Source organism: Hyperoodon ampullatus, assembly GCF_949752795.1.
Source record: "Hyperoodon ampullatus genome assembly, chromosome: 18".
NCBI classification, from domain to species: Eukaryota; Metazoa; Chordata; class Mammalia; order Artiodactyla; family Ziphiidae; genus Hyperoodon; species Hyperoodon ampullatus.
Window position 1 is genome coordinate 40,822,682 of NC_136931.1, and position 18,514 is coordinate 40,841,195.

An 18,514-nucleotide genomic window follows, 5' to 3' on the forward strand; every position below is an offset into this window, starting at 1 on the left:
CAGGGGAGCGCTCAGAGGAAAGGCGCTCTGCAGGGAAAGTCACTCTGGCTCTTCTCTCTCGGTCCACCAGCCGGCGACGCTTCTTCTATAAAAGCATTCCTAGAAAATAACCCTACAACCGGGAAGGGTAGCGATCGTTGAGCGCAGTTTCCAGGAGCCGGTCCCCGCAGCCCGGAGAGGCCCCTCTCCCCCCGCGGCTGGCGCGGAATGTGGCGATCCGGCCCGGCGCGGGGGATGACTTCCTGCGGCCGGAGCTCGGCGGCGGGAGCAGCTGCTGCAGCTGGCAGGTCGGGTGGGGGCCGGCCGAGCTGAACGAGCACAGACCCGACGCGGCGGCACTGCGGCCCCGGGGCAGCCGGCCCCGGGGACATGCGCTGATTCGATCCCTCCGGAGAAGGTAAGCAGCCCGGCTATTATTAGCCTCGGCCACACTGCGCGGTGCTTTCTGCTTGGTTAGTAATGGGGTTTGTAATACAGAGGGAAGAAGGGGAATATCCCTGCCGCCTTCTGCAATGGGAAAAGGAGCAACAACTGAAATTGAAATGTTAATCAGCCAAGTGCTTGAGGTTATTGGAGGAGCGGTGTTACTGGGCAAACAAAGAAGGCGGCCAGCCTCTGTAATCTTAAGATAATGAACCATTGCTGTGCCACACTCGCTTAGATATTGAAGAGGATTCAGAATGTAAAATAATTTGAGTTGCACTTTTACGTTGCTACCTTCAACCTTCGCTTGGTTAATTTCTGGTTTGCGAGCAGCAGGTTCTTGTCAGCAGCCTAGAGAAGTAATCGGAAATCTTCCCTTTCCTTTTGCCTTCCTCAGTCTTCTCCCTTTCCAGTTATCATAATGGGTCTGCACATTTCAACGTCAAACACGCACTTCAATACTGAACCTTTAGAAAGAATCTCAAATTAGAGGAGAAACTTACCTCCTGGAGTTCAGCTTGGGTTGAGCAGCACTTGTCCCCACTTCTCCCTTCATTTACCATCTTCTCTTGTCATTCATTTCATTGATTTCCCCCCCACACCCCGGGTATGCTGTGCCCATTAACAAGCCAGCTCTTGTCAGCTCCTGTCCACCACCTCTGTTCCGTGACTGATTTTTCAAGGACCCAGAAAGGGCATTGCCTTATACCACGTTTGGACTATTATCTGTGTCCTTCCTCAAAATGCATGGCATGAAAAATCCTTTAAGCCCAGTACCAACATGGTTTCCGATAACTCCCTTCATTGTAGTCACTGCAGCTACCAGATGGGTTTCGAGGACAGCAGAATCTGTTGGGGTGTGAGAAAGAGGGCAGTACCTACATATTTTGCTCCATGTGCATAAGAATAGGTGGAAGTAGAAATGCAAATGTCAGTCTATCCCGTTTTTCTTGAAGGTTTTTTAGTCCAGCTAGGTTGTGAGACACCTAGCTGGGTAGGGTATGGGGCAAGTCCTCCTGCAAAAGCAAGCAGTGTGTTTGTCCTAGGATTCCCCCAATAACCTCAAAAGAGTTTCCAGAGAGGCTTTTCCCACAGGCAGTCAGAAAGCCAGGGGAGGTGGCCAAGGTAAACCTCAGGTTATTTGGGCATCCTCAAGTTAGTCTCCCCTTTTAGGGGTTCTGACCTAGGATTTCCCCACAAACGCTTTGCTGCTGAGCTCAAGTGCCCATTCTTGTTGCCCACCTGGGGATGTACAACTGAACGATATTCTGTGAAATGGTGAAGATTGCTATGGTGGGGATTGCAAATGTGCCACTTCACTAACAGAGAACAGTTGCAATAAGCCAGACTGTGTGGTGTCTGTGTGCCAATATTCCATTTAAAAAGAGATTTGTTATCTTTAAATCTGAAATTAAAGAGACAGTTTGACTCAAAAGGCCATGGATTTTATTTTAACAAATTAAAATAGGAGATCAATGAAAAAGAGGGCCAGGGTTTATAGCTAACCTTCTTACCTTCTTTTTTAAATATTGCTTTAGAACAAGATACTGGTTCTGAAAAATCATGTTACTTCTATTATATATCGTTATTGTTTTTCTGATTACAAATTCTCTATTTATAAATACACTTTGGAAAGATTTGAGTTGGTTTCTTTGTCTTTCTATCTTCAGTATATGAGGCAGAAGGAGTGGAAGGGGGTGGGCAAATCCCATTCCAAATGGCCCACTCAAAGAACTGTTCCCTGGACCATGCAAAACTCTGGACCGAAATTGTTTTGGCTGGTTGTTATTATTATCTTTAAATGTGGTTTGGGTTTGAAAAATTAAATTTTCAATATTCTAAAATTTTGACTCAGGCACACCAAGTAGAAGAGAGAACAAAGAACAAGAATAGCAAAACTATTTTCCACCTTTCTTACCTAATTGTAAAATATTTAATTATATGAATAATTATTCTGAATAATAAGTGAAAGACATATTAAAATAATAATTCATTTTTAAGAAAGTAGCCCAAGGTTTATGAAATACAGGTTAGTGCAATTGATCTTAAGTACAGTAAAAATTTCTGTAATTTTAAAAGGTGTTTTTATGTTGACTATTAGTACATGAAAATATGCTAATGATGGTTAGAAATTGAAATGTCTGTTACTTGGTTTCTGAAGAAACTGAATTCTTTGGCAAGAAATGGGTCAGGATTAGGGGACTGGAGCGGCCAAAGCCGGCATCATACCTGCCAGTGATTTTATAGGTGAGATGAATGCACTAAGTTATGGATTAGGGTTGGAGAAACCTTCTGGGGAAGAAAGGAAACAACATAGAAAATAGAATTTGTTATTTTAGTGCAACTAAGATAATTAAATTTAAGGTATTTCTGAATTTGGACTTCGTTATATTTAAACAATTTCTGAGGAAAGTTTCTAAATTCAAAGCCCTAGGTAGAAATAGTTGTATGATTTCCTAACCGAAACTGATTTATGACTCTATTTCCTTTGTTAAAAACGTTTCCCAGAGAAAGGAAAAATTAATTGCCCGGTGTTAAGGAGGAGTAATACCAAATAGAAGGATGTACCTATTAGTTGCTAAATGAACTGTAGGAACTTTTTTGTAGATTTGACAAGATAGAATTGAAATCAATCTGTTGCTTCCCAATCACGTAAAAAAAAATTTAGTCTGGTGGGTGGTCAGTGTTATCAGTAATTTAAGACTTGAGTACCGATTTAGGATTCAAAGTTACCTCTCCTTACAAAAGGCATTTTCTGGTGCTGCATTACTGCCATTAGCTACAATTGAAATAGACTTATCCTGAGATTTTGAAAAACAGAAAAAGAAATAGTAGGATTAATAAGGCTTTGCCTCCACTGAGAATGGGTAGAAAAAGTGCTATTTTGAAAGTTATCAATGGCCTCTTAATTGCCAGATTTCTGTGCTGTTTCAACCTGTTCTTTACGTCTTTATTTTTGAGTTCTCTTCTAAGTTCTTTTTTTAAAATTTTACTGCTTAGTGTTTTGTTCACTAAAATAGCATTTTTAATTGAAGTATAGTTGATGTGTAATATTATATAAGTTACAGGTGTAAAATATAGTGACTCACAATTTTTAAAGGTTATACTCCATTTATAGTTATTATAAAATATTGGCTATATTTTCTGTGCTATGCAATATATCCTTATAGCTCATTTTATAATAATAGTTTGTACCTCCTAATCTCCTATCCCTATATTGTTCTTTTTTCTAAATTAAATACTTGTGTTCAAAAGTATTATTAATAAGTAATATATAAAGAGATATCTCTTTATCTAGTTTCTCACTAATCCCCTTAAATTACCTCATGACCAGCCTAGAACAAGTGCTGTTTATTTCTAGTTTGTGCCTCATGATATCACGACTATATGTCTTCATTTGTTCCTTTCACTCACCCTGCTACACGTTGAAACCTTGCTCACAGCATACACTGCCTCTTCCATGAACCTTTCCCCGTACCCACCTTCCTTCTCATTTCAGATGTGTTTCTCCCTTGTCTAAATTCCTATGGCACTTTCTATTTTGGTCTATCCTTTAGTTTGAACATGATTTGCTGTTCTAAAATAACCCTAGAGAGCAAAGTCTTTGACTAACAACTTTTTACTACCTGCAACTCGTGATACAGTGCCTAGCTAGGGCAAAGTAGATGTTCAGCAATTTGATTTTAGTGAAGAAATTAGCTATTATTTTCCAGGGGTGTATATCCACCTACTCTAATATCCAAGTTAGGCTCTAAATAATGTGTGCAAGTAAATTTTAGTTTAAAATCCCTATATAATAATATAGTGAAAGTACATTCAAACAGTTATATTCAACAAAAGTTATTGTGAGCTTACATGCCCTTAAGTGGATATTGGCTCATCCGTATCAAAAAGCATAGTAAGCATTACAAAAGAAAACTTTAAAGAAGACATTGTACCAGCTTTCAGTATGCTTTCATTCTACTGAAAACAAGTAAGCAGGGGAAGATGTCTTGCATAAATAAGTACTAGTCTTAAAGCGCTCTGCTAGGTACTTTCATCTATGGTGTATAATTTCATCCTTCTACTATATGCTAATTTTACACTGAGACTCAGAGATCTTACCTAAATGGCAGAGATTCTTTCCACATTAATGTGCTGTTCTTTGAAGTGTTAACGAGTGAAGGAAAACTATAAAAACATAATCAGAGTAGTTTAAAATGGTTTTGTGATCAGGCTTTCCAGTGCTTTTTAAACTTTTGGGTCTTAACATCTCCTTTAATAATTCAATAAAAGCTATGCATCCACTCCCCAAGTACATACACAACACACACACATAGAAATGTGCCTGTAATTGCAGGTGTTTGCGACCTAATAAAGCCCTCCTTTGCAAATGCTTTAAGGACATCTACGCTGGGCTCAGTTTTTCTTTTTGCTTGTTCTATGCTTAATATTTATTTTTGTACCTATTAAAATTAAACAAATTGTTATCTGTTATAGATTGAGATATAAACCTAAGCAGCTTCGTACTTTACAACTTTTCTTTTTGCATTTTTGTATTCTGTCCTTCTCTCTCACACAAACACACACATTTATATAAATGAGATCAAATAATACTTTTCTGTGAAGAGAATGCTTAGAATTTATTCTTAGCGATTTTTCTATATATCACACGTCAGTGTTAGCTATAGTCATCATGTTGTACATTATGTCCATAGTATGTATTTATCTTACAATTGAAAGCTTGTACCTTTGGCCATCTTCCTCCAATTTCCCCTCCCCTGACCCTCTGTCTCCTGTAACCACAGGTCTGATCTCTTTTTCTATGATTGTTTTCTTTTTTTTTAGGTTCCACTTATAAGTGAGATCATATAGTGTTTGCCTTTCTTTCTCTGACTTATTTAACTTAGCATAAAGCCTTCAAGGTCCATTTCTGTTGTCTCAAATGGTAGCATTTCTTTGTTTTCTTATAGATGAATAATATTTCAGTGTGTGTGTGTGTGTGTGTATATACATATAATATGTATATATCTATAAATATATGAAACAACCTCTTTACCCATTTGTCCATCAATGGGCACTTATGTTGTTTCCATGTCTTGCCTATTATAAATAATGCTGCTATGAACATGGGGGTGCAGATATCTTTTTGAGTTAGTGTTTTCATTTTCTTTGGATATATTCCCAGAAGTGGAGTTGCTAGATATATGTAGTTCTAGTCTTAATTTTTGAGGATCCTCCCTACTGTTTTCCATACTGGCTTTACCAATGTACAATCCCACCAACAGCACAAGGGTTCCCTTTTCTCCACATCCTCACGAGCATTTGTTATCTCTTGACTTTTTGAGGATGACTGTTCTAACAGGTGTGAGGTAATATCTCAGTGTGGTTTTAATGTGCATTTCCCTAATGACTAGTGGTATTGAGCATCTTTTCATGTACCTGTTGGCTTTTCGTGTGTCTTCTTTGGAGGAATGTCTGTTCAGTTCCTTTGCTCATGTTTTAATTGGGTAATTTTTTTTTGCTATTGATTTGTATGAATTTTTAATTTATTTTGGATATTAACCCTTATCAGATATATGGTTTACAAATATTTTTTTCCCATTCTATATGTTGTCTTTTCAATCACTTTGTTGATTTGTTTTTGTTTTTGTTTTTGTTTGCTGTGCAGAAGCTTTTTAGTTTGATGTAGTTCCATTTGTTTATTTTTTATTTTGTCGTTTGTGTTTTCAGTGTCATATCCAAAAAGTCATTACCAAACCCATGTAATGAGCTTTATTCCTATGTTTTCTTCTGGCAGTTGCATAGTTTCAGGTCTTATATTTGAGTCTTTAATCCAATTCAAGTTAGTTTTGTGAGTGGTATAAGATATTGGTCCAATTTCATTCTTTTACATGTGAATATCCAATTATCCCAGGGTTCCCTTGTATGTAACTTCTCTCTTTTCTCTTGCTGGTCTTAAAATTCTTTCTTTGTTTTTGACTTTTGATGATTTAATTGCAGTGTGTCTCAGAGTAGCCCTATTTGAGTTCAACCTATTTGGGCTTGTTTGGGCTTCATGGATCTGGATGTCCATTTCTCATCCTAGGTTTGGGGAGATTTCATCCATTATTGCTTTAAATATACTTTTTTTCCCTTTCTCTCTCTCTTTTCTTCTTCTGGAATTCCCATAACATGAACATTGTTTACTTTATTGTGTCCCATAATTTCCATAGGCCTTCTTCACTCTTTTTATTCTTTTCCTTTTTGTTCCTTCCACCGGGTAATTTCTAAAGTCCTATCCTCCAGTCCTATCCTCCAGCTGATTCTTTCTTCTGCATGGTCGAATCTACCTTTGAAACTTTCTATTGAATTCTTCAGTTCAGTTATTGTATTTTTAAAATCTAGTGTTCCTGTTTTTTTGATGTTGCTATTTCCTTGTCAAACTTCTTGTCTTGTTCATGCATTGTTTTCCTAATTTCACTTAGCTGTCTGTGCTTTCTTGTAGTTCACTAAACTTCCTTAGGAGGATTATTCTGAATTCTTTGACAGTTCATAGATATTCTTTTTTTTTTTTTTTTTTTTTGCGGTGTGTGGGCCTCTCACTGTTGTGGCCTCTCCCGTTGCGGAGCACAGGCTCCGGACGTGCAGGCTCAGCGGCCATGGCTCACGGGCCCAGCCCGCTCTGTGGCATGTGGGATCCTCCCGGACCGGGGCACGAACCCGTGTCCCCTGCATCGGCAGGCAGACTCTCAACCACTGCACCACCAGGGAAGCCCAGATCTTTATGTTTTTAAGGTCAGTTATTGGAGTTTTATTAGTTTCCTTTGGTGGTGTCATATTTGCCTAATTTTTGTGATCCTTGATTCCTTACATTGGTATCTGCATATCTGAGTAATTGGGCTCTTCCTCCAGACTTTACTGGGTATTATATTCAGTAGTAGTAGTAGATGGGGCTATGAATTAGTTTCCTGGCAGAGAATCAGAGCTTGTATAGGACCTAGCTCTGGACAGGACCCAGAGCCTGTATAGTTCATTGTTTGGGAACCCAAATCAGGCCAGAGTGTGCACTTAATTCCCTGGTCAGGTGAGGGCACTGGTTTTGCCCTGCAGATGGTGGAGGCCACAGGCTGTGCTGTCTGTTCAAGTGCCACTGTATCTAGGGCTGTTTAATGGGCTGTACAGCTTCCCATGTTCTCTGGTTAGGCTCCCCAGTTGGACATGCTGAAGGCTGTATTCAGTGATGAGTAGGGCTATGAATTAGATTTCCTGCCTGGGTGCAGCAGGAGAAGCAGCTCTAAAGCCAGTAAAGCTCTTTGTTGTCTTAACTCAAGCTGATCCACACTCCACGTTCTGTGGCTGACCAAGGCCACTGGCTTGGCTTTGCAGACTATCAGCTCTGCCTACCCTTCTCTAGGCTTGAGCACTGCTGGGCCACACAGTTTCTAGGAGTTGTCACCAATCCTTCTAGTCAGATGGGCCAGGAAGACACTCTCCACAGCAGATGGGATGGGGCTAGTCCCAGTTCCTTTGCCTGGCTGGGATGAGGAGGGGCCACTCCAGGCTACTCTTAATTTCTCAAACAGGCTCCCCAGTTGGGAGGAGCTGGGAGCTCCTCTCAGCCTTGGATATGAGTTAATCTCCCTACCTGTGCATGGTACCGGATCCCTCCACACCTGATACTGGCTCTGCTTTGTACCAGAGCCAGTGATGAGCTCTGGCTGCCTGCCTCTTGGCTGGAGCACGACTGGGCCAAATAGCTTCCAGGATTTATTGCCAGCCCTTTTGGTCAGATGGCCAGAAGACACTGTCCACAGTGGGTGGGCTGTGACTCTGCTCTTTCCCTGGGTATGGGCAAACCAGGTTCAAGGGCCAGATGCATATCAGGTGGATCTGTACCCTGAGTTCCCTGGTTATAGTGCCCCGCCAACCTGGCTCTGTAGATAAGCAAAGATGCCAGTTGTGATCACTACTTGGGCACTGCAGGTATGAATTCCATCTGTCACAATCCATGTGCTGGCTGTTGCATGCCCCTTCCCCCTTCATCACAGTCCAACTTTTAGTGGTCAAACCCTGCAGATTCCCCTGCAATCCCAGTGGAGCAGATTAGAGCAGTGGCTCCCACAAAGCAACCCCAATGCTAGTGGTGGTGCTTGCTGTCCCCCAGTTCTCTTCTCCTACTGGAGGAACCAGAGGTTCAGGGGAGACCTCACCCATGGTGCTCCACTGGCCTGGGGGAGGGGCAGTGTGGTCAATGTGTAGCTCCTTCTCTCACCCTTCTAATGCAGTCTGTCTTGGTCTCTGTGGTGCACGGGGGTGCTTCAGCCTCACCTCCATGTTCTAGGATTCTCTCAAATAGTGTCCTGTTTCCAAATAATTGTTAGTTGTTCCTCCTGGGGGGGGCGGGGACGCGGAGCCAGGAATGACCTTGGTGATGTCACCCCACTCTGGGCTTACTTTGACAATATGTGTGTCCTTTATAGCCCAGACATTTCTGGTACTTGAAATGAGGTTCTCCTTTTATTGTTCTCCCTGCTTTAGGACCTAAAATGGGAGCTCTTCCTTAGCACTGGCACAAAGGCTGCTGAGATGACTAGGAAGCAAGTGCCAAGGAGGATAGTGAATCAAAGAACCTTGATTCATGGAAAAGGAATCCCAGAAGGAGCTCCAAACGTTACACATTCCAAAGGATTTATTCAGGGTTTTCCAATCGAAATCATTTTTACAAAAAAGAAACAGTTCTCAGACTTAGAGTAGTATACTGCCAAGTATGTGGAAGAACATTGCCAGCAGTTGAGTGGTGTGGTCTGCTTTGAAATATATTCAGTTTTCTTAGGATGGACATATGTCTACTTCAAAGTTACTATTTCTTTCTAGTAATGCTGTCTACAGTAATATATTTGCTTTTGCCAAGTTAAGAAAACAATGACATCCCTCCCAGGTTCTAAAACAATTACCAGCATAAAAATACATTAAAAATTTTCGCTGATACTTAAGGAAACCAGTACTAGCTAGCATTCCTACTGATGCTAGTATTCAAAGAGAGGCGTGACAAAACCATTAATCTGGAAGAAACCGGGTTGGAAAGATGGAGAGAAAGAACTCAAGAGGACTACTTAAGCTGTTGCTTTCTTTACATGTCCCCAAATATGATAATAACCATATAAGCTCCCAAAATAAGTGCAATTTTATGCAAACTTCCTAGTATGCCTAGTATGAGGTAAATTTTTACTTTATTTTATAGTATATTTTTATTTTTTATTTTGGTAAAATGTCCCATAATGTAAAATTTACCATTTTAACCATTTTTAAGTGTATCATTTATTGGTATTAAGTACATTCACAATGTTGAGCAACCATTACCATTATCCATTTTAAGACCTTTCTTATTATCCCCAACAGAAACTGTACTCACTAAACAATAACCCCTTATTTCTCCCCTCCCCTTAGCCTCTGGTTAACTCTATTCTGTTTTCTGGGTTTATAATTTGCCTATTCTAACTACCTCATATAAGTGGAATCATACAATAGTTGTACTTTTGTATCTGGCTTCTTTCACTTAACATAGTGTTTTCAAAGTGTATCCATGTTATAGCATGTAGCAGCATTTCATTCCTTTTTAAAGCCATACAATGTATAGTGATTTTTAGTTGCAAAACACTTTTAGTACATTGTGTTTCTATTATATTAATGATATCTAGCATATATCACTACCATATTACCTTTAGTAGATGCCCAGTAATGTGTACTATGAGTGAGCCATAATTTCATTCAGTCAAAACCCATTGATAAACATTTATTAAGTTCCAAACAGTTTTATGATTTCAAGAAATGTGGTAATGGACATAGAGGTTCATGTCTTTATGTGCTGGAGCTTTTATTTTTTTTTTTTTTTTTTTTTTTTTTTTTTTGGTGGTACGCGGGCCTCTCACTGTTGTGGCCTCTCCCGTTGTGGAGCACAGGCTCCGGATGCGCAGGCTCAGCAGCCATGGCTCACGGGCCCAGCCGCTCCGCGGCATATGGGATCCTCCCAGACCGGGGCACGAACCCGTATCCCCTGCATCGGCAGGCGGACTCTCAACCACTGCGCCACCAGGGAGGCCCTGGAGCTTTTACTTTTGATGGAAGAATTCTTGGAGTGGCATGGAATGGTATTGTTAGGTCAGAGATTATGCAGAAACATTTATCATTTGAATACATACATTGACTATAAAAACCATCAACTTCTTCAACAGATAATATTCCTGTATTTTATATAACCATTTATGACTATCTTAAAAATGAATGCAAGTAATATAAGGGAATGCACTTAATGTGATTTGAGCAAGGAAACATTCTCACTTTTTTCATTTCTAGTTCATGGAAGAAAATTCCTATACACAAGTATTGAAATATTTCAAGTCTCTGGATCACACATTTCATCATTTCAAAAATATTACAGAGTACATCACGGATGTCAGTCAAGTCTTGTAACAATAGTGTAGAAAACTAGTAACATTTATAGCTATTTTTTTTTTAAGCTTCAGCAATGGATCATTTCTATCCAGCCTTATCTGAACTTTTAATTAGATTAATTTTTAAAATAAAAAAAGATTAATTTTTAATCTAAAACTATTTTTAGTTCATATTTATGTACCTGCATTATGGTAAATCTTTTATCTTGTTTTTTTTCCTTAGTTTCTCTTTAGAGTATCTTTTAAAATTTATTTTTAAACAGAATAATTAAAGCCCAAAGATGAGAATGTCTCATTTAAGCTAAACTAAAGAATGTTGGAATAGCTGAAGTATGAACACAATTGGCAAAACTTTTCACTACCCTCCTTAGAAGAAGACTGTTTTGATTTACATGGTCCAAGAAAGGAGAAACAGATAACTTGCTGGGGATTGCATCCTGCGTTACTTAAATTAGACATTAACAGGCTAAAAGGGCAAGGATGAAGCAACATGTTTATAACATATTTTTGAAAAGCTACTTAAAGGTGAAGGGTTGCAAGAACACAGACAGACACACCCTCGACATTTCACAACAATATTTTAAGGTATGCCTTTTCTTTGGTTGATAGGGATGGAGGGACCTATTAATAAACATTTCTCCTATTTACTTTTGTCTTGATTGCTATCTAATCAAACCCTCATTAAAAAACAGACATAAAACAAATAAGCATTCTGACTTTTGCCTGAATAAGCAACAACAAACTCACATCTTAAACAATGGACTGCAATTGCTATGAGACTGAGGATGCTTGGTCATTGCAACAGTAGCAGCAACACAACCTGCTTTGTTCCTTCTGTTGTATACTGCAGAATCTGAGTATATATAGAGAAGTCAGTGATACCTTTAGTGCCATTTCTTACACTCCTCTCCATGATCTTTCACACTCAGGTTCTCTGGTAATCTCAATGTAGTGAAAAACAACCAGGATGCTAATACCCTCTATCCATTCACAAAACTTAATGCTTCTGAGACTTGCAGAAATAATGTTGAATCTGAATTGGTGGTACCCAATAGAGTCACTAAGAATAATCCGTCAGACTCACCAAATCCAAATTCAGATTTAAAGGCCATCAAATTTTAAATATAATGAAGATTTTAAGATTTCAATATTTATTATATATGGTCATATGTAAAAATTTAGAAATGTAAAATTATATGTTTAGCTTTTTAATTATAAGCTATATTCACTGGAGAATTAATGCATTTTTAAAAGGATTCATTCTGAAAAGATTACATTAGCACTTTTTTTAAACCACTACCCTCAAAAATAAATTGTGACAAATCATTGTTCGCCCAAGTTTATGTCTCATCTCAAGGAAGTGAGTTGTTCTTGGGGAAATTGCTTTCATCTAATTTGTGCTTTCCTGCAGTGGATCAAGCTGAAATGAAATGGGGCTGACATTCTTAACTATTATTACGTGCCCACATTTACCAGAATTACCTAATGATCAGTACCGAAGAGTTTTATAATAAATAAATATGTATGTACTGAGAGTCTCCACTGATAAAAGTTAGTTGCGACATGGCTGGTGATCCTGTAGAAGAGATATCTAGATTATATTTCTTGCATCATCTCCATAGGAGAAAGCAATCCAGGATTGCAAAGCAAGGCATGAGACAGTAGCATTTGGTGTATTTTATAAATGTTTAGATTTCTAGGGAGCTCATTGGTATTATATATTATGGTAAGCACTCAAATGTAAACTGTGACTTTAAAATAGTAAAATATTGGGGAGGGTGGGAGGGAGGGAGATGCATGAATGAAGGGATGTGGGAACAGATGTATATGTATGACTGATTCACTTTGTTATAAATCAGAAACTAATTAAAAAAAGGGGGAAAAATAGTAAAATATCAAGAACGTAAAAATTTCTGCAACTTAAATGGTCAGTTTGGTATTTGGCTTTATTATAAGCGTTTTCAAGATATTTATTAAACAACCAAATGAACCAATACCAGTTAATTTTGAAAACTGCCTTCTTAATACAAAAGAATTGGTATTCTACACAAGTTACTTGTGATTATTTTTGTAGGTGTGGTGGGAATGAATTATGGATGGCACTACCCTTTCTCCTGTTTCTTGTCTGAGGTTTTGGTAAGGTGCAATTTAGAGGTGATGGACCTTAAAGTTTGAGCAGTTCAAGACACTCAACCAGTAAGTCAGAAAGAGAAAGACAAATACCGTATGCTAACACATATATATGGAATCTAAGAAAAAAAAAATGTCATGAAGAACTTAGGGGTAAGACGGGAATAAAGACACAGACGTACTAGAGAATGGCCTTGAGGATATGGAGAGGGAGAAGGGTAAGCTGTGACAAAGTGAGAGAGTGGCATGGACATATATACACTACCAAACTTAAAGTAGATAGCTAGTGGGAAGCAGCCGCATAGCACAGGGAGAACAGCTCAGTGCTTTGTGACCACCTAGAGGGGTGGGAAAACGAGGGTGGGAGGGAGGGAGATGCAAGAGGGAAGAGATATGGGAACATATGTATAACTGATTCATTTTGTTATAAAGCAGAAACTGACACACCATTGTAAAGCAATTGTATTCCAACAAAGATAAAAAAAAAACAGTGAGTAGAATTCAAATAAGTACTAGTAGATATAAAAATAATAAAAAAGAAATTTTGGCAATAAAAAAATAAATAAATAAACACACTCAACCAAGCACAGTCCATTTTCCCAGGACAAGAAAACATATGACATTACTCTTCTTTTTTCAACCACAATGGATTTGAACTTTTAGAAAATTGAAAATGCAAGATACAGATTTTTTTTTTTTAAGTAATTTATTTATTTATTTATTTCTGGTGGTGTTGGTTCTTCGTTGCTCTTCATGGGCTTTGTCTAGTTGCGGGGAGTGGGGGCTACTCTTCGTTGTGGCACGCGGGCTTCACATTGCAGTGGCTACTCTTGTTGCAGAGCACGGGCTCTAGGGCACACCAGCTTCAGTAGTTGCGACGCACGGGCTCAGTAGTTGTGGCTTGCGGGCTCTAGAGCACAGGGTCAGTAGTTGTGGCGCATGGGCTTAGTTGCTTTGCGGCATGTGGGATCTTCCCAGACCAGGGTTCGAACCCGTGTCTCCTGCATTGGCAGGTAGATTCTTAACCACTGCGCCACCAGGGAAGCCCAAGATACAGATTTTAATAAGAAAATATTAGTCAACAATTCTCTTATCTCTATGTCTTTTTCTATCTCATTGATTGTGAAGAATACAATCATAGAGAAAGCAAAATCTACATCAGTTGAAAATTTTTTCCACCTGCATGCATTTTATAATGGATGTGTAACATCTTCACAGGGTTTGTGAAATCACTATTTCACCACAAAAATTAAATATGACACTAAAATGATCTGACACAAATTAGTCCATTGAATAAGGGGACGAGGATTGGCATCTTGGTTATTGTTTAGAAGAAAAAAAAAATCATTAACCTGTTAGGCAAAATACTTGTCTTTAAAATATCCCTTAATAAATATAATAGAAATGAAATAAAATGAAAGTACAGTGTTATGAAAGGAAAGCAATTGGGTTGATCTCAAAGTGAGTATAAAAATCAATGTTTTTTGTTTAGTTTGTTAATAATTTTATTCTTAGAGCTCTCATGCAGCTAGCTTTTGGTCATTTTTAAGATGAATCAAAAAGTTCTAAACATTATTTTTAAGGTATGCAGATCACTAGGCCCTCCTCCCCTCCTTTCTCTCTTTCTTTTAATCTTTTAATTTATTTTGGGGAGTTTTGTCTACCATTTATGTTCTAATCATGTTTTTCAGGAAGTGAATTTGAACTTTGAACCTCACCTAGTTTGAATCCTACCTCTATTGTTTTCTATCTCTATGACTTAGGGTAAGTTACTTAACCACTGTGAATTGTTTCTTGATATTTAAAACAGGAAAATCACAGGGTTGTTGCGAAGATTAAAGAAGATAACATAAAAGGGAACTTATTGCAGTGTTTGAGACATAGTAAGGGTTAGTAAATATTTCCAGTTTTTAGCTTTCAAATTCTCGTGAGCAGTTTACAATGAGATCTCATTACCACATTTACAATTTATGAGATTTTCCCTAAAATTATGAACCTTTTCCTACCCCTCTCCATTTTAAAGCAAACCTTGAAATGACTGAACCTCATAGGAAATTGTCTCAATGCAGGTAATCCCAGTAGCAGGAGAGGTTGAAGCTACCACAATGCAAAGTTGTCAGGCTCTGATCTGGCAGTAGCTGTGGGAATTAGTCTTAGCTTCTATTTTTAACTCTGCAAGGAGTTGATTGGATGACCTGGGAAAACTCAGTTGGCATCTTATTTTCTTCCTGAATTTCTTTCTGCATCTTATTTTCTTTCTGAATTGTACCATTTGTCTAATCACTCTTTTCACTGACTCATTATCAGAAATGATATCAAGGTTGTTGAATAAGGGTGTTGATTTCAGAAGTAATGTTATAGAAAATGGGAATTGTTCCCTTTCTTAAAAGCAATAGTTGACAATTTTATTTTATTTTTTTCTGATACAGTATTGAAGTTCCTGGGAGAGGACAACTTTAATTTATAAAGAGTTGTTAACATTCACTTCCTCTAACAAAAGCCGTTAAAGGTAATACTACTAATTATCTGCCTTGTACCCCAATCTTTTTTTTTAATATGTAACTGTTGAAGTTTTTTAATGTTAATCAATATCATTAAGTCGTCCAAAAAGGAAAATTAATCTGTTACTCCATTGTACATCATATACAAAGGAATCTTCTTGGTATATGATATCTTTCTATTTGACTGAATCTCAATGAATTTAGAGAGTACATGGAAGAATTTTAATATTCAGAGTCTTATTCATAAAAGTGCACTACTGAGTAGATTCAATCACTAGCAACACCTTTAAACTGAAATCAAAAATAGAGCCTCAATTAACGTGAAAACTTTAGTACCAGAAACACCTGCCTATAAAAACTGCACTGTTAGTACACAGGTGAGCTTTAGTATGATAACAATTTTGTTGGGCTTAAAAAGCACATAATTTTACATTTTTTTCTTATTTGACTTTTTATCATTATGTGGACCATTTAGGTCTAAGGAAACAAGTACAAAAACTGCCTAAAGCCTTCCATTTAATATGTAAGCCATGGTTGTCCACAAGAGAGAATTTTGTGGTGATCAACAACTCTAGCCAAATCGTCAATAATTTATTTCAGTTGGTAGAGTCTAATCATGTGTACCTAACTATGTTCTTTTAAGTAAAAAGTGTGAAACATTTTTAGTAGTAAGTTTGTCCTGAATTTCCAAATCAATATTTTTAATCCCTATTTGAATACTGAATTCATTAGCCATTCACCAAAGGCTTGAGGCATAGATTTTGGGCATAGTCTGCTTCTAAGATGAGATGTAGCAAACAGTCTAAATTCCTGTTTGGAATATACATGTGCATACACGTATACACATATATTATACAAAAATTTATATACAGACATTCCCCGAATTACAATGGTTCGACTTAGTGATTTTTCAACTTTACCATGGTGCGAAAGTGATACTCGTTTAGTAGAAACTATAGTTTGAATTTTTTCAAAGTATACTTTGAATTTAGAGTAGAAACTATACTTTTCCCAGACTACTGATATGCAGCATGATGCTCTCTTGTGATGCTGGGCAGCAGCAGCAAGCCACTCCTCCCACTCAGCGACTCGATCACAACTGACACACTTACAACCGTTCTGGTTTTCACCTTCAGTACAGTATTCAATAAAACAAATGAGATATTCAACAGATTATTATAAAATAGGCTTTGTGTTAGATGATTTTGCCCAACTTTAGGCTAATGTGAGTGTTCTGAGCACATTTAAGGTAGACTAGGCTAAACTATGACGGTTGGTAGATTGGGTGTAGTATAAGCATTTACAATTTATGATATTTTCAATTGATGATGGGTTTATCAGGATGCAATGCCATAGTAAGTTAAGGAAGATCTGTATTTTATGTGTATTATATATGTTAATTATATTTAGCCAATTATGTGTATAAAAATATATATGCATATACATGCATGTATATATGTCTGTTTTCATGAACATTTGCCTTCTATTTCAAATATTTGACTATATTTATTTATTTATTTATTTTATTTTTTTATTTGATTATATTTAAAATAAACAGACAAGTTCTTGGAGAAGCATTTGAAGAATCTTTGTTTCCAGAGTCAAGTTTTGCAAAGAAAACTTATTTTTTCACTGGCTGTTTATTTTTCAATAGTTAAAAAATATTTTTAAAATTTCACAGTGATTCTTTAATATATGAATATGAATATGTATTTACTTCAGGTGCTATATATGTTATTTATACATATGTGTATTTATATATATTTAAATGTTTTAAAACCTGATCTTACTGGGTTATGACTACTATCCAATTATGTGAGAATAGTGATATTGTTGCCTTTCAGCTTGGAACATGCTTCTGTTTCATTTGATTATATTTTATCCATTAAGTGCTCTGGCCTTCCATTAGCTCTTTTGCTTTGAGGAATACATTTTATAGTGCATTAGAAATATTCTTCTATTTTTCATGCCATAATTTTCTGGTGTCTCACAAAATCCTAATTTGGAATGTTCTGACTTGAATAGTGTTTCAGAATAGAGACTTGTCCCTTTTGGAATCATCAGATCTGTTGGTTAGGTACAGTATTTCTTATTTTTTCTGTTGGGGAAAGGGAGGAAGGAAACCGCACTATGGAACTTTCCAGTTTTTTTTTTTTTCTTACGCTTATACCAAAAAAATGCACTCTTCTAGTAAAACTAGAAACATGAGAGTGGCAGTTACATAGTTCCAAATTAGGACAACCTAATATACTGTAATTTTTTCAAGTAAGAGAATAACCCAGGTAGTATACTATTAACTAGATTTTTTAAAATAGCCATTTGTTGCTTAATAATTCTATTCTTTTTCCATTGTTAGTTTCATAACATTTTTACACAAAGGTTTATTTTATTTATTTATTTATTTTTTTTGCGGTACGCGGGCCTCTCACTGCTGTGGCCTCTCCCGTTGCGGAGCACAGGCTCCGGACGCGCAGGCTTAGCGGCCATGGCTCATGGGCCCACCCGCTTTGCGGCATGTGGGATCTTCCCGGACCGGGGCACGAACCCGTGTCCCCTGCACCGGCAGGCGGACTCTCAACCACTGCGCCACCAGGGAAGCCCCACAAAGGTTTATATTAACAAATGCCATCCGTTGTATTGTTGGTTTCCTCCTGCTTTCTGATGAGTTCTATAATATAAAAATGCTTAAAGTCCAGACTTCTCAACTAGAAAACATGAGCACAGTAAAAGCAGTGGTTTTTGTTTTGTTTTGTTTTGTTTTGTTTTTGCGGTATGTGAGCCTCTCACTGTTGTGGCCTCTCCCGTTGCGGAGAACAGGCTCCGGACGCACAGGCTCAGCGGCCATGGCTCACGGGCCCAGCCACTCCGCGGCATGTGGGATCTTCCCGGACTGGGGCACGAACCCGTGTCCCCTGCATCGGCAGGCGGACTCTCAACCACTGCGCCACCAGGGAAGCCCAAAAGCAGTGTTTTTAAAATTACTTCTGGAATATATTTCTCTTGATGGTAAAGACATATAAGATTACAGATGTGTATGTTTGGATGCTT

At 37.9% G+C, this 18,514-nt stretch overlaps 1 long non-coding RNA gene across 2 annotated transcripts in view; it reads left to right on the top strand.

The window, feature by feature from the left end:
- Positions 1-247: 247 nt before the first annotated feature.
- LOC307066741 overlaps positions 248-18,514 on the top strand; it is a 31,059-nt gene continuing 12,792 nt past the window's right edge. The window contains exons 1-3 of one of the 2 annotated variants that reach the window (XR_013811391.1): positions 248-397; positions 14,657-14,729; positions 15,395-15,474. This is a non-coding gene — a long non-coding RNA (uncharacterized lncRNA). The remainder of the gene's footprint in view (positions 398-14,656; positions 14,730-15,394; positions 15,475-18,514) is intronic. The other variant, XR_013811392.1, reaches the window with a different exon arrangement.